Source organism: Macaca fascicularis, chromosome 11 (genome assembly GCF_037993035.2).
Source record: "Macaca fascicularis isolate 582-1 chromosome 11, T2T-MFA8v1.1".
In the NCBI taxonomy this organism is placed as follows: Eukaryota; Metazoa; Chordata; class Mammalia; order Primates; family Cercopithecidae; genus Macaca; species Macaca fascicularis.
In genome coordinates, this window is record NC_088385.1 from 17,153,968 (window position 1) to 17,167,900 (window position 13,933).

General features: G+C 37.2%; 1 protein-coding gene across 6 annotated transcripts in view; it reads left to right on the forward strand.

The window, feature by feature from the left end:
* Positions 1-1,743: 1,743 nt before the first annotated feature.
* Positions 1,744-13,933, forward strand: part of ATF7IP (activating transcription factor 7 interacting protein) — a 134,950-nt gene continuing 122,760 nt past the window's right edge. For all 6 annotated transcript variants that reach the window (XR_012420046.1, XR_012420049.1, XM_005570211.5 and 3 more), the window contains exon 1: positions 1,744-1,901. The gene's annotated coding sequence lies outside the window, so the exon portion shown is untranslated. The remainder of the gene's footprint in view (positions 1,902-13,933) is intronic.

Below are 13,933 nucleotides of genomic sequence, written 5' to 3' on the forward strand. Positions count from 1 at the left end.
AGATGACCTCTTCTAGGAAGGCTTTTTTAATTCTATAGGTCTGGATTCGGTGATATTTCTTTTTTCTTTCTTTTTTTTTTTTTTTTTTTGAGACGGAGTCTCACTCTGTTGCCCAGGCTGGAGAGCAGTGATCTCGGCTTACTGCAACCTCCACCTCCCGGGTTCAAGCGATTCTCCTGCTTCAGCCTCCCCAGTAGCTGGGATTACAGGCGCGTGCCACCACAACCGGCTAATTTTTTTTTTTTTTTTTTGTATTTTTAGTAGAGGCAGGGTTTCACCATGTTAGCCAGGATGGTCTCGATCTCCTGACCTCGTGATCTGCCTGCCTCGGCCTCCCAAAGTGGGATTACAGGCATGAGCCACCGCACCTGGCCCTAGGTGATATTTCTAAAGGCCACCTTATATTTTAAGTAAATTGAACGGTTCCAGTTATAAAAATAAGTATTAACCACCCTATTCTAATTTCTTATTAGTTACAAAAATTTCCTGTTCACTTTTCTGTCTTCTCCACTAGAGTACAGATTTCTTGAGGATAGGCACCTAACAGGTCTACAACACCGTGATTGCTAAATAAATACTGAACTAATACATTAATATAATGAGAAGTTACATTTAAAAAACCCACATGGTACCATCTAATATTATTTTCAGGCTCTTCTTGCTTGCAAAACATATGCACATTTATTCTTTTTTTTTTTTTTTTAAGGAGTCTGGCTCTGTAGCCCAGGCTGGAGTGCAGCGGTGAGCTCTGGGCTCACTGTAATCTCAGCCTCACAGTTCAAGCAATTCTCCTGCCTCAGCCTCCCGAGTAGCTGGGATTACAAGCACGTGCCACCATGCCCTGCTAATTTTTGTAATTTTAGTAGAGACGGGGTTTCACTATGTCGGCCAGGCTGGTCTTGACCTCCTGACCTCAGGTGATCCACCCGCCTCAGCCTGCCAAAGTGCTGGGAATTACAGGCGTGAGCCACCGCACCTGGCCAAAACATATGTACATTTATTCTATCATTTAGTGCTTCCAAACTAGTTCAACTATAGTCATCATTGCCATTATACAGGTGAGAAAACTGAGTAACACACTTATTCCAAGGAACTGGCAAGGAAGCTGCAGTAGTCGAACTTGAACCCAGATCTCTTAACCAGTAAGGTAGCGACTTGTCCACTACTTCCTGTGGAATTCATTAAAGGCCGACTCCCAGCATGAAATTGAATGAATGGGATGAATACAACTTCTAGTGAGAGAGTATGATAAAAAGTGCTTGCTCTGTTACCGAGCAACTGAAAAAAAAGTTTTTTTTTTCATTCCATCATTATTAATACAATTCAAAGTACATTCTGTGAATTTAAAACATAAATGATGAATAAATCAACATACTCCTGGCTTTTTTGAAAATTTTTCCCTCTGCTCTTTAACTCTCACCTACCTCCTTCCTTCTTTCTTTTCTAAGCCTCATAGAGGGCGCTCACAAAGTGCTACTTATTGATTGAAGAAGCTCCACTCAAAAAACACACCTCACACTGCAACTGAGAGACGCAGCGCCACCACCTCGGGCTTCCTTCTCTTTTCCACGCAGGAGGCGGGGCCAATTTCCCTCATTCAAATAAAAAACCAGAATTTGCATGGGGAATGGCTAGTCCTTGAGCTTATTGGCTGATAGCACAGTGGGCGGGGTACATATCACGAGCCCGGAGCCCCGCCCACAATAATTTGCATAACGGCCCCAGCGCGTGCAAGGGAGAAGCGGGTTTGTTTTTGAATCTGCGGAGGCGGCGGCGGTGGCAGCGGCGGCGCGGAGACTGAAGCGCGCGAAAAGCTGAGGCGGCAACGTCGGGGACGGCTGCGCGGGACGGCTCTGTAGGAAGGAACTTGGTTCCCCCTCCCTCAGCTTCCGCCCCAAAAGGTATATGTGAATCCCAGGGGCTGTTAAAACCACAGTTTCTTAAATTACTATTGTATTTCTGAGGAGTCAAGACCGCATTATGGCGGCTGCGGGAGTTGTGTGTGCGCCTGCGCGGTTGCGGAGCTGCGGGCGGCGCTGCATGGGAGCACGTGATCTTGCGGGGTCGGGCTCTAGCTGCAGTTGTGCAGCTGGCGGGGCGGTGGCTGCGCAAGCGCAATATTCATTTTCGAGATCTAATGTTCTTGTTGGACGCCATTTGGGTTCTAGATTTAATTTTCCTCGTTCTTGAGGGGTTTCTTTGTGTTACCCTTAAAATCTCACATTTTTCAAGAAAAACATTTCTCTAATGTTGTACTCCTGGGCCGACCTCAAGCTCTTCTCTGTTTTTTCGATTTTTTGAGAAGCTGTGGACTTAATTTTCTGTGAAGCTGATTGTCTTTTTTGGTTCTTGATTATAATTTCAGTTTTAAAGTATTGCTGGATTGAGGTTTATATTTAGGGTGGTAAAGATCAGCACCTAGTGGTGTTCTCACGGGAAGTGCATTTATTTGGACTGCATATTTGCAAATACATTTTTAACCCTATTTTTACCTGTTGTGTTATGAATGTGTGGAATGTTTACAAAACAGAAAGAACTTTAGTTTTGGGAATATTGGGGGAAAGGGAATAGTGGAAGAAATTACAGTGTGATCGAAAATGAAATCCCAATCTGAGGATTATTTTGGTTTTAAATATTTGATCCTAAGTAAATGAAGTTTTAATTTTGATCAGTTTGTATGTTTCTGGGCATTTGGATTTTACATGTTTTAAGTTCTTTAGGTGACTTGTTCATTACTGCTTCAGCTAGATAATTGTTGCTTTTTAAATTAATCAACTCATTTTCTTAGCATTTTTGTTTGCTATGATATGTAAGCTATAACATTTATTTGGTAAATTTTTCTGATGAAGAATTCTAGAAAGAACATCCATTACCCTGAGGCCTCTTTGAGGAAAGTGGACCATTAATAAAAAAAAATCTGTTCTTTTAAACACTATACTGTATACATGTGTGTTAGATGCAGCTGTGTTTGATTTTTTAATTGTAAGTGTGTTCCTGGTTTTATTAATAGTTTTTTTAGGGAAAGTAATTATAAATATGCTACTGATTAGTTTAAAATGGTAGTGTCAATTATAGCTAAATCTTATGTAACACATCTGGGGGAAGTTATATAAGATTTGTTATGATTCTCCCGTTGTGCAAATTCTTTCTTACTAGGCAAAAAAAAAATGCAAATGTTTTCCGTAGATTTCATCTGTGGCTCATATATACAACAACTGGTTTCTTGGTTGGTTATAACTCTTTAAGTTTGAATCAGTCTACTGTCAAATGAAGACGTGCCTTTTGCTTTATAATCTCTGTTAATTTAGGGAAATTTTTATTGCCTAAAACAAATGCCATTAGTAAATATTAACTAGATGTAATTGAAAGTAATATTTTTGGTTGGTGGATTTTTAAATGACGTCACATATGAGATAGAATGGAGTTATAGGAAAGATTCTTCTTTTTTTCTCAACAGAATATTTGACCTGATGTAGTTCCTGAATCTCTAAGGTCCTCTACACACAAAGTATATTTAGAGGACAGTTGTGTAATTTTCTCCCTTTTATGTTTCTGGGGTGGTTACCTAGCAGCCCCTTTCTACCACATGCTATTTCAGGCATTTTAGAGTAGAAAATACACATAAATGTTTAGGTTAACAAAAGAACTTTGATCTTAGGGCATGGTACACCTTACATTTCCAGAAAAATGAAATACTTTGGTGTATATATTTAAGCGTATGTTTTCATTTGAATATACAGATGATTGCTTCTTAGGTTAATATTGAAGGTAGTAAGAGGTATTTGAAAATACTCGAATATGAAGAACATTTCTTGATGGGACAATTTTGATGTCATGTTTCTTACAAGGCAGATATAACCATATAAACTTAATAAGATTAATTGCCTGAACACCAACTATTAGTTTATTAGTACTTTGTTGATAACAAGTGTATTTTAAAATTTTAGTTTGGTGGTTATGATGCCACAAAATTTTGACACATATCCAACATATGTAACTATTAAGACTAGGTTACTCCAGGAATGAATACCAAGTTACTGAAGTTATTTGAAATCTTTGTGGTTTTGTAAATTTAAGATTTTGTATGTAGTTTAGAAAAGACAGATTTGAATTATTAAATAATTAGAACTATTTTTGCTTTAAATTAGGATTTGCATATGTGATAAATGTATTTAAATATTTTTAAACTTACTCATTATAGAACATTTGGAAAATGTTGAAAATTAATTAACAATGCTTAGAAATAACCACTCTGAAGGTATTGGTGATTTGTGACTTCACTTTTCCATGGTTGAGCAATCTATAAATGTTTATTAATTAGTTTTTCATTGGTACCATAATTTCATTTCTACTCTTTTAATGTTATGAGTGTCTTCCCATTAATTCTTCTAAAATATGTTTCATGGTTACATGATACTCTATTGTAATATCCCACATGATCAAATATTCTTTTTAAACACGTTTTTAAATGGTTACATATTATTATCTTTAAGAAGAATGTACTGTGACTTATTAAACCTTTCATTTTTTGTTTCCTGTTTTGCTTGTTGCTCATTTCTCTATTAAAAATAATGCTACAGTGAACATTCTTGTACTATACCTCAGAATATTTCTTTGAAATTACTTTCAAAGGACTTTTAAAGTAATTTGCAAAATTGATAAAAACTTTTTTTTGGAAAGCATTTTTTATCATATTCAATACCACCATCTTATGGGTGAAAAATAGTGGCTCATTAACTTTTTTTGATAACTAATGAAGTTGAATTTGTTGTTGTTTTATGTGTGCATTTTTTTTCATTTTCTGTGAGTTAGCTGTTTGGCTTTTTGTATATTTTTCTATGGTGAGTGTTACTGTTTTTCTTATTTGTTAGTAACAGCTACTTATGGCTTTGAGGTCCTTAGCTTTTAATATTTGTCACAGTAATTTTAAAATTACCTTTTAAAGGGTTTATGATTTTATATGTTAAGAAGTTTTGCATTTTTATGTTGTAAAATGTACTGCCTTTTTTTTTTTTTTTTTTTGAGATAGGATCTTGCTCTGCTGTGCATGCTGAAGTGCGGTGGCAGTGATCTCTGCCCACTGCAGCCTCGACCTGCCAGGCTCAAGCAATTCTCCCACCTCTGGAGTAACTGAGACTACTGGTGAAGGCTATCACACCCTGCTAATTTTTTTATTTTATTTTATTTTTTTATAAACAAAGTCTCATTATGTTGCCCAGGCTGGTCTTGAACTCCAGGGGTCGAGAGAGTTTCCCACCTCAGCCTCCCAGAGTGCTGAGATTACAAGCATGAGCCACCATGTCCAGCCTGCACTGCCTTTTTCCTTTGTGATTTCTACAGCACTTGTCTGCCTAGAAAATATTACCTGTTGTGAGGTGAATTACATATTTATATTGTATTTTATTATTACTGTTTTTTGGGGTGAAGTCTAGCTGTGTCTCACAGGCTGGAGTGCAGTGGTATGATTTTGGCTCATTGTAACGCTCCACCTTCTGGATTCCAGCGATTCTCCTGCCTCAGCCTTCCAAGTAGCGGGGATTACAGGCGTGCATCACCACGCCCTGCTTTTAGTAGAGACAGGGTTTCCCCATGTTGGCCAGGCTGGTCTTGAACTGCTGACCTGAGGTGATCCGTCTGCCTTGGCCTCCCACAGTGCCGGAATTAGAGGTGTAAGCCACCGTGCACAGCCTTGTTCATGTGTTTTGTTAATTTTTTTACTAGAACTTTTTCTGGAAGTTTTAATAAACTTAAAAAATACTCTTACATCTATGTGGACATGTCTGTATTTTGACATATTTTGTGTTAAGATAAGTTACTAATTTCCATTTTTTCCAGATATCTAGTTTCTATAGACTTGATTCATTTCTTATTGGTTTGGTTGCTAACTTATGAGCTAGATTTGAGCAAACAATTCTGATTCATATACTAGGAATATTTAACCTGGGGTCCATTGGCCTCTAGGGGTTCTACCGATCCCTCGATATTTGATATACACCATTTTATGTGAGTCTGTGTGTGTGCATTTTTTTCCCCCCCAAGATGGAGTTTCGCCCTTGTTGCCTAGGCTGGAGTGCAATGGCACGATCTCAGCTCATCGCAACCTCTGCCTCCCAGGTTCAAATGATTCTTCTACCTCAGCCTCCTGAGTAGCTGGGATTGCAGGCATGTGCCATTACGCCCTGCTAATTTTGTATTTTTGGTAGAGACGGGGTTTCTCCATGTTGGTCAGGCTGGCTCGAACTCCCTACCTCAGGTGATCTGCCTTCCTCAGCCGACCAAAGTGCTGGGATTACAGGTGTGAGCCACTGCGCCTGGCCTCGTATGTGCACTTTTCTGGGGAAACAGTGACAGCTTTCATTAGCTTCTCAAAAGAACATATAATACATAGTTTAAACAGAGATTGACAATGACTGTATCTGGGCCTTATTCTTAGAGCATTATTGCATTGTTTTATTTGCTGTAGGATTGTACACAATTTAAATATGTGTTTGTAGTGCTATATCCTATATAAAATGCAGTAGCCACTCACAAGTCCATTTTACAATTTTTTTAGCTAATTGTGGCTGTTTTTGCAGATGAACTTTAGGTTCATTTGGTTAATTAAGAAAAGAAAAAGCTAGCTAATGGTTTTGGTTACAATTCCATTAAATTTACATTGGGTGAATTTATAACCTTATACTATTTTTTTTTTAAATTCATGAGTATTACACCCTTCCTGTAGACTACCAAAATGTACTATTTGCTAGGAACTCTGGGAGAATTTGTGGTATCTGTGACTTTTCAGGAAGATGTTTTCTTGGTGCAGCTATAATTTTAGTAGAGATGAATTAGGAGATGATATAAGATTATATTTCTGTTTTTAATCTGCCTTAGGACATGATGACATAAAAATAGTGTCAGTATGAAGTTAGACATGGTAAAAATAAGTCGCAAAGTAAAGTATTGTACAATATTTGAAATCAAAATCCTTTTTTCTTAAACAAAGACAGTTTGAAAAGGTACCTTATTCCTTTTCTGGCCACAGTGGACCTTAATCTCATAATAAAGATAAAAATTTTTTATTTTAATTTCCTTAGTATCATTAAATTATTATATTTTCTCATAAGGATGTTTCCCTAATTATTAGAATAAGTTTATTCTTCATTAAATCTCTTTTTTATGCTGATTGCATTGAAAAAGATTATCTCCATTAATAAGGGTGTATTTCAGCTGTAATTCTACTATCTTAAATAATTGATTCAAGAGTCAGTTTATTGCCAAAATATCATTTTTATTGAACTAAACTTGTAAATTAGTGGAGGCATGAAAAGAAGAAATCAAGGAAATATAGAACTCTAATGATAAAATATTATTGGCTTTATGAAAATAAATCTGGAAACTAGATATAAAATATTAAGATATTTCCTTTAGTGGAACTCTCTTTTAAAATTCTTGCATGTTTGACCTTATATTTTATTAGAGAGGCCAAGACTATTTAAATGTTGCTTTGCCATGTTCTTTCTCAGATTGTCCTGCCGTCCACAGAGTAAATCAGGGGCTTCTCCAGGCATTTTAATTTGTTGAAAACAAAACTAAGTTATTTATCGATGATTTCATCTTGTGTGGTGGAAACCATTTTGTATTGGAGACAGAGTGAGTGCTGGGGAGCATTTTCAGTTAAGAATGAGTAGATCAGGGCTGCTAGTGCTTGTTTATATGGTGTGAATGTTTTCAATTTTAAGTTTCGATCATTTGGATTTTAGAATCTTTAAGAGGATGACTCCGGTACCTCAGCCACTTTTCAAAAAAATGCCAGAGGCCTAAGGGAACTGTTATTATCTTCCTGAGATTCTTTATAGTTGACCTATATGAATATGAGAATCTGTGAAATGAAGATGACTTATTAAACCATCAGAAATATGCACTTATTCATGTCTGCAGTTTTCCATTGCTCAGAGTATTACAAGAAACATTTTGTGTTCTTTTATATCCAATAACTGGTAGTAACTAGCTGTGTTTAGGAGAGAGGATCCCTTTGTATGATGGTGATGTGAGGTAGTAATGCCATAATGTCTTACTATATATGATCCGTTCTCCCTATCTTTGTTGTTCGTATAGCCCTATGCTACTTGGGGGAAATATTATCTGGTTTGGTACCTAGAAATTATGTGTCCATCACTCCTGGCACTTTTACATTCTAATAAGAAATTTGATTTGTATGTTAGAATAGTTATCCTCAGAACTGTCAAAGCTGTAAAAGGAACTTTCTTTGGTTCAGTAATTCTCAATGATAATGCCTACCATTTTGTAGTAGGATAAAGCTAAAAGATGGAAAGGGAATCTGCTGTTTTGAGGACCAGGAGACTTTGATGGAACAATAAAGAATGACTTGACTGCTGCAATTCATTCCCAGCTAAGGCTTTGGAGCCTTAGATGTATATCTGCCCTGTTACTCTTATTAGATAGAATGTCATAGGAAAAGAAAGAAATAGTAAAAAGCATAAGGGAAAAGAGGGACCACTTTTGAACTCTTTTGTTTCCTTTTAGGTGATAAATGTCTGAAGTGAATTCAATTTGAGTAAAAACTAAGCTGCCACAGTATAGGAGACTCCATTTCTGTTGTTTAAAGATGATAACGTGTTTTTTTCTTATGTAACCATACAAAGTAAGACTGTTTAGAGTTGATAAGTGATTTTGCCTTAACATATGGCTTCCATCACTAGCGGAAACATGATTACTCTCTAGTTCTACTAGCTAGAGGCAAGGAAGAAAGAACAATGGGAGTGCATACTCTTTTGAGAGCATGATATGGAAGTGGCACATAGCACTTTGACTCATAGTTTATGTGTGATCATTTAGTCATTGGGACATATTTAGCTGTGAAAGGAAGTCTGGGAAATATATCTAGCTGGATAATCATATACTTAGCTAAAACTAGAGAATGTTATAAAAGAGAAATGGATATTAATGAATAGCATTTTCTGCTATATAAGGAATTGGAAGAAGTGGTTTCAAAGTACTTCATAATTTGATACTGAAAACTATTTCTCTGTTTTAAGATTTAGGTTCAGTTATAGTATAACTCTGTATGTCTTCCATTGAAATGGTATTTTGGGGGTTTTGTGTTCGTGATTTGTGACTGGGGTCCCAGTTATTATAAATATTTATATTTGATAGAATTCTCCTCCTCTCTGCTTGCTACTGAAAACATTAAATTATGATTAGTTTTGCGAGATTTGGAATTCCTAATTTTTAAAACTCAGTGTAGTATTTTTGAACTTTACAGGTTAACTTGCTTAGTTCAAAAGGACTGTAGTTGAATTAAGTGACAAATGTTTGAATAGTTTATGTTTGCATTATTTTATACAGATTATTTTTTTCTCTTTATAACTGTATGTATAAAATATACATTTTCCGTGATGGAAAATGTGACTTTTTTTTTTTGTTAGTTGAGACTAGGGTCTCACTCTGTCAGCCAGGCTGGAGTGCAGTGGTGTGATCATGGCTCACTGTAACCTTGACCTCCTGGGCTCAAGGGATCCTCCTGACTCAGCCTCCTAGGTAGTTTGGACTACAGGCACATGCCACCATGCCCAGGTAATTTTATAATTTTTTTCTGTGTGGAGATGGGGTCTTGCCATGTTGCCCAGTCTGGTCTTGAACTCCTGGGCTCAGGCAATCCTCCCCTCTTGGCCTCCCAAAATGTTGGGACTACAGGTGTGAGTCACTGTGCCTGGCCAAAAATGTGACTTCTAGGAGCATTGTAATATACACTGGTAAAAAGATGGTGGTTGTAAATCCTCTGCACATAGGCAAAACTTAACTGATCAATAAGTAAATAGTTAAAAGTAGCTTTCTATGGAATATGACAAGTAAAACAAGAGATGTTTTTATAGGGTACAGAAAGTGGTGAGAGTGTTGGAAGGATATCAAGGAGATTTTATGGGAGTTGTATTTTAAACAATGAATTAGACAGATAATACTAGTAAAGGGAATAAATAGTATGTTCAAAATCTCAGAGGCCAGAAAGAAAGGTAGTGTGTTAGGAGAACTCTTAATAACTCTGTGATACATATCCTTGGTTTTTGTGAATAAAAGTCATAATTGCCATGGCACCCACATAATATGCCTAATAAAGCATGTTGTTACTCTCAGCTGGAAATTCTCTATTTTCTCTTTGCTTTACTTTATATATATATTTAAAGGCATTTATTCCTTTCCACTTTTATGTTTATAGTTATTTGTGTAGTACTTTATAAGCTTCCTGGGGTTAGGAATCATATCTTATTGATATATCTGACAATTTTTTAAGACAAATTCTTTCCAAGGTATGATAAGACCACTATTAAAAGTATAAGATTGCTTTCTACAGTATTAAAGTATTAATATTCAATAAATACTTGCTTATCAAAAGAATAAAATTCCTACGTTTTAGGTGGAGGTGAAAAAAAGGGAATAAGATATTCTAATTATTTTCTTTTATTTAACTCATTATCCACAGATGTCAGAACTTTTTTAAAAATCAGACATGTAATTTACTCAAATGGCAAATACCCACATGATAAATTGTCATATGGGAAGATTTGACAGGCACTTTATGTATGAAAAATTATAAATAGTCAGTTTTAGGAAAAAAAAATCTTCAATGTCATTCATTAAGAACCAGAAGAAAATTAAGAAAACAAGGAAGCACCTTTGCTTGCTTATTAGTAAAAAGTTTCTAAAATATGACTGTGAAGAGCCTGCATATATAAATTAATAAGGGTTTGAGGAAAAGATGGAATGATATTATTTTGTATTTTAGGTTTGTATAATCTTCTTCCCCCACCAAACTGACTTTAAATGATTTAAACGTTGAAAGATAAAAGTAAATAAATAAATGAAAGAAAAGAAGAACAAAAGAAAAGTCAAAGAATTTTCCTAAAATCAGTTAGTTACACAGTGAAGTGGAAAGAACAGTAGTTTTGTATTGGGACCTGGGCAATTAGTGTCTCCTCTCAGTGTTCTTTATCTTTAAAATGTGGAGTTACCTCCTACAGGGTAACGTTTTGAGGGTTAAATACGATTAGATATATAAAATGCTTAGCATCTGTGCCTCACACATATCTCTAGTTTTAATCAATCGGTGAATCAATTAGTCATTCATGAATATTTATTAAGAAGCAACTATGTGCAGGGAGCCCTGCAATGCAGGGAGATTTATAGAAAATAATATTCTTGATTTCTGGAGCTAGAATTTAAATGCATTTAAAAAGTAACTTGGAAAGGTGGGTTTCATAATACCACTCACTAGTAAGGTAAATAAGCATTTGGGAAAGTAGTTTACTTGTAAAGGTTTGTGATGGAGACCAGTTTTAGGACTGACTCATTTAAAAACAAATGGGTATTTAAAGGGAAAAAAACCCACAAGATTACTAAATTCACTAAATTTACAGTAAACATCTTCCTGGTGAAAAAGCAGCCATTTTCTCACGTTAATTGTCATATCTGCAAGGTTTGGCAGTGTTCATCCTTGGCAAAGTTAGGGATGAAGACATTTTGGGCACTAAGTCCACATAGAATTACTCCTTGCTCTCCTTTTAAAAAATCTGCTGGACGTGTTCACTCAAAATTGATACCAAGTATCATTTTTCATCGATAGCCCTTCCTTGAAATCAAGCTGCAGCCTCTTAAGGCATAGATTTGGCCATAAAGTTTGTTAAATGATTTTCTGAATTGGTATATTTTCATGTTTTCTTTGGCCATTTGAGTCACATAGGTCTATTGAGGTATTGACCTATGATGTAGTAAGACATCCCTATTGTGTGCTTAACGAAACTATGTCCATTTGATATGAAGGTAAGAGTTAACCTCTGTATGGATGTTTTGTGAAGTACTATAATTGACTTATTTATTTATTAGCTTGTCTCCACTATCAGAAACCAAGTCATCTGACTTATCTCAATGAACTTTCTTTCATCTGCAGTACCTATAATTGTAGGGTATCTTGGGGTTTTCTGAGATTCCCACATTTATCAGTATTCCAGGTTTTTTGGAAAATACTATTCTTTATTCCCTTCAAAGCTTGGAATCTATAAGCTATAGAAGAGATACTAAATTGATTTCTCGTGAAGATTTAGTAGGCATGATTTCTATATTTAAGATGCAGTCCTTGGGAGGCTGAGGCAGGAGAATCGTTTGAATCTGGAAGGCAGAGTCTGTAGTGAGCCAAGATTGCGCCACTGCGCTCCAGCCTGGGCGACAGAACAAGACTCCATCTCAAAAAAAAGAAAAAAAGATGCAATTTTTGTTCCCTGTCATACCTAATTAAAGGAAATTTGTGCTTATTTATTTATTTGTTTGTTTGTTTTTTGAGACAGTGTCTTGCTCTGTTGCCCAGGCTGGAATACAGTGGCATGATCTTGTCTCACTGCAACCTCTACCTCCCAGACTCAGGCAATTCTTGTGCTTCAGCCTCCCGAGTATCTGGGATTATAGGCATGCACCATCACGCCCTGCTAATTTGTGTATTTTTAGTAGAGATGGGGTTTCACCATGTTGTCCAGGCTAGTCTCGAACTCCTGACCTCAAGTGATCTGCCCGCTTCGGCCTCCCAAAGTGCTCTGCTTATAGATGTGAGCCACTGAGCCCAGCCTGAAATTCATTTTTAAATTTCACATTTCCAGTGTGGTTATGGTTACAAATTTGATTTATCCAATTTTTTTTTTTTTTTTTTTTGAGACAGAGTCTCACTCTGTCACCCACGTTGGAGTGCAATGGTGCAATCTCGGCTCACTCCAATCTCTGCCTCCTGGGTTCAAATGATTCTCCTGCTTCAGCCTGCCGAGTAGCTGGGATTATAGGCGCCCACCACCACACCAAGCTTATTTTTCTATTTTTAGTAGAGATGGGGTTTCACCATGTTGGTCAGGCTGATCTTGAACTCCTGACCTCAAGAGGATCACCTCAGGTGATCCACCTGCCTCAGCCTCCCAAAGTGCTGGGATTACAGGCATGAGCCACCGTGCCTGGTCTGACTTACCCAATTTTATCCTGGTAGGAAGGAGAACAGATTCTTACTGAAACTGTGTAAACTGAGTCATAAAAAGTAAAAAGATTGAGTTATGATACTTCATACAATATTTAATAATTGTTCTAAGCAGTCTCTGGACAAGGCTGAACAACATATTCTGTATTTTTCTTTTTTTTTTTTGAGACGGAGTCTTGCTCTGCCGCCCAGGCTGGAGTGCAGTGGCCGGATCTCAGCTCACTGCAAGCTCCGCCTCCCGGGTTCACGCCATTCTCCTGCCTCAGCCTCCCAAGTAGCTGGGACTACAGGCGCCCGCCACCTCGCCTGGCTATTTTTTGTATTTTTTAGTAGAGACGGGGTTTCACTGTGTTAGCCAGGATGGTCTCGATCTCCTGACCTCGTGATCCGCCCGTCTCGGCCTCCCAAAGTGCTGGGATTACAGGCTTGAGCCACCGCGCCCGGCCTTTTTTTTTTTTTTGAAATGGAATCTTGCCGTGTCGCCCAGGCTGGAGTGTGGTGGCACGAACTTGGCTCATCGCAACATCCGCCTTCAGGGTTCAAGCGATTCTCCTCCATCAGCCTCCCGAGTGGCTGGGATTAAAGGCACATGCCACCATGTCCAGCTAATTTTTGTATTTTTAGTAGAGATGAGGTTTCACCATGTTGGCCAGGCCGGTCTCCAGCTCGACCTCAGGTGATCTGCCTGCCTCGGCCTCCCAAAGTGCTGGGATTACAGGTGTGAGCCTCCATACCCGGCCCGATATTCAGTATTTTTCTATAGAATCATTCATAAAATGTTTTTGGTGGCTTCTTTAGCTTATAACCTATATTAAAACCTTTCACAGGATATTTTTTCCCCTGATCTCTGAGGGGGAAAGATACTACTATTTCTATAAAGTACACCTTAAGTTGGAGGTTAGAGATAGATTGAGAAGAAAGTATTCT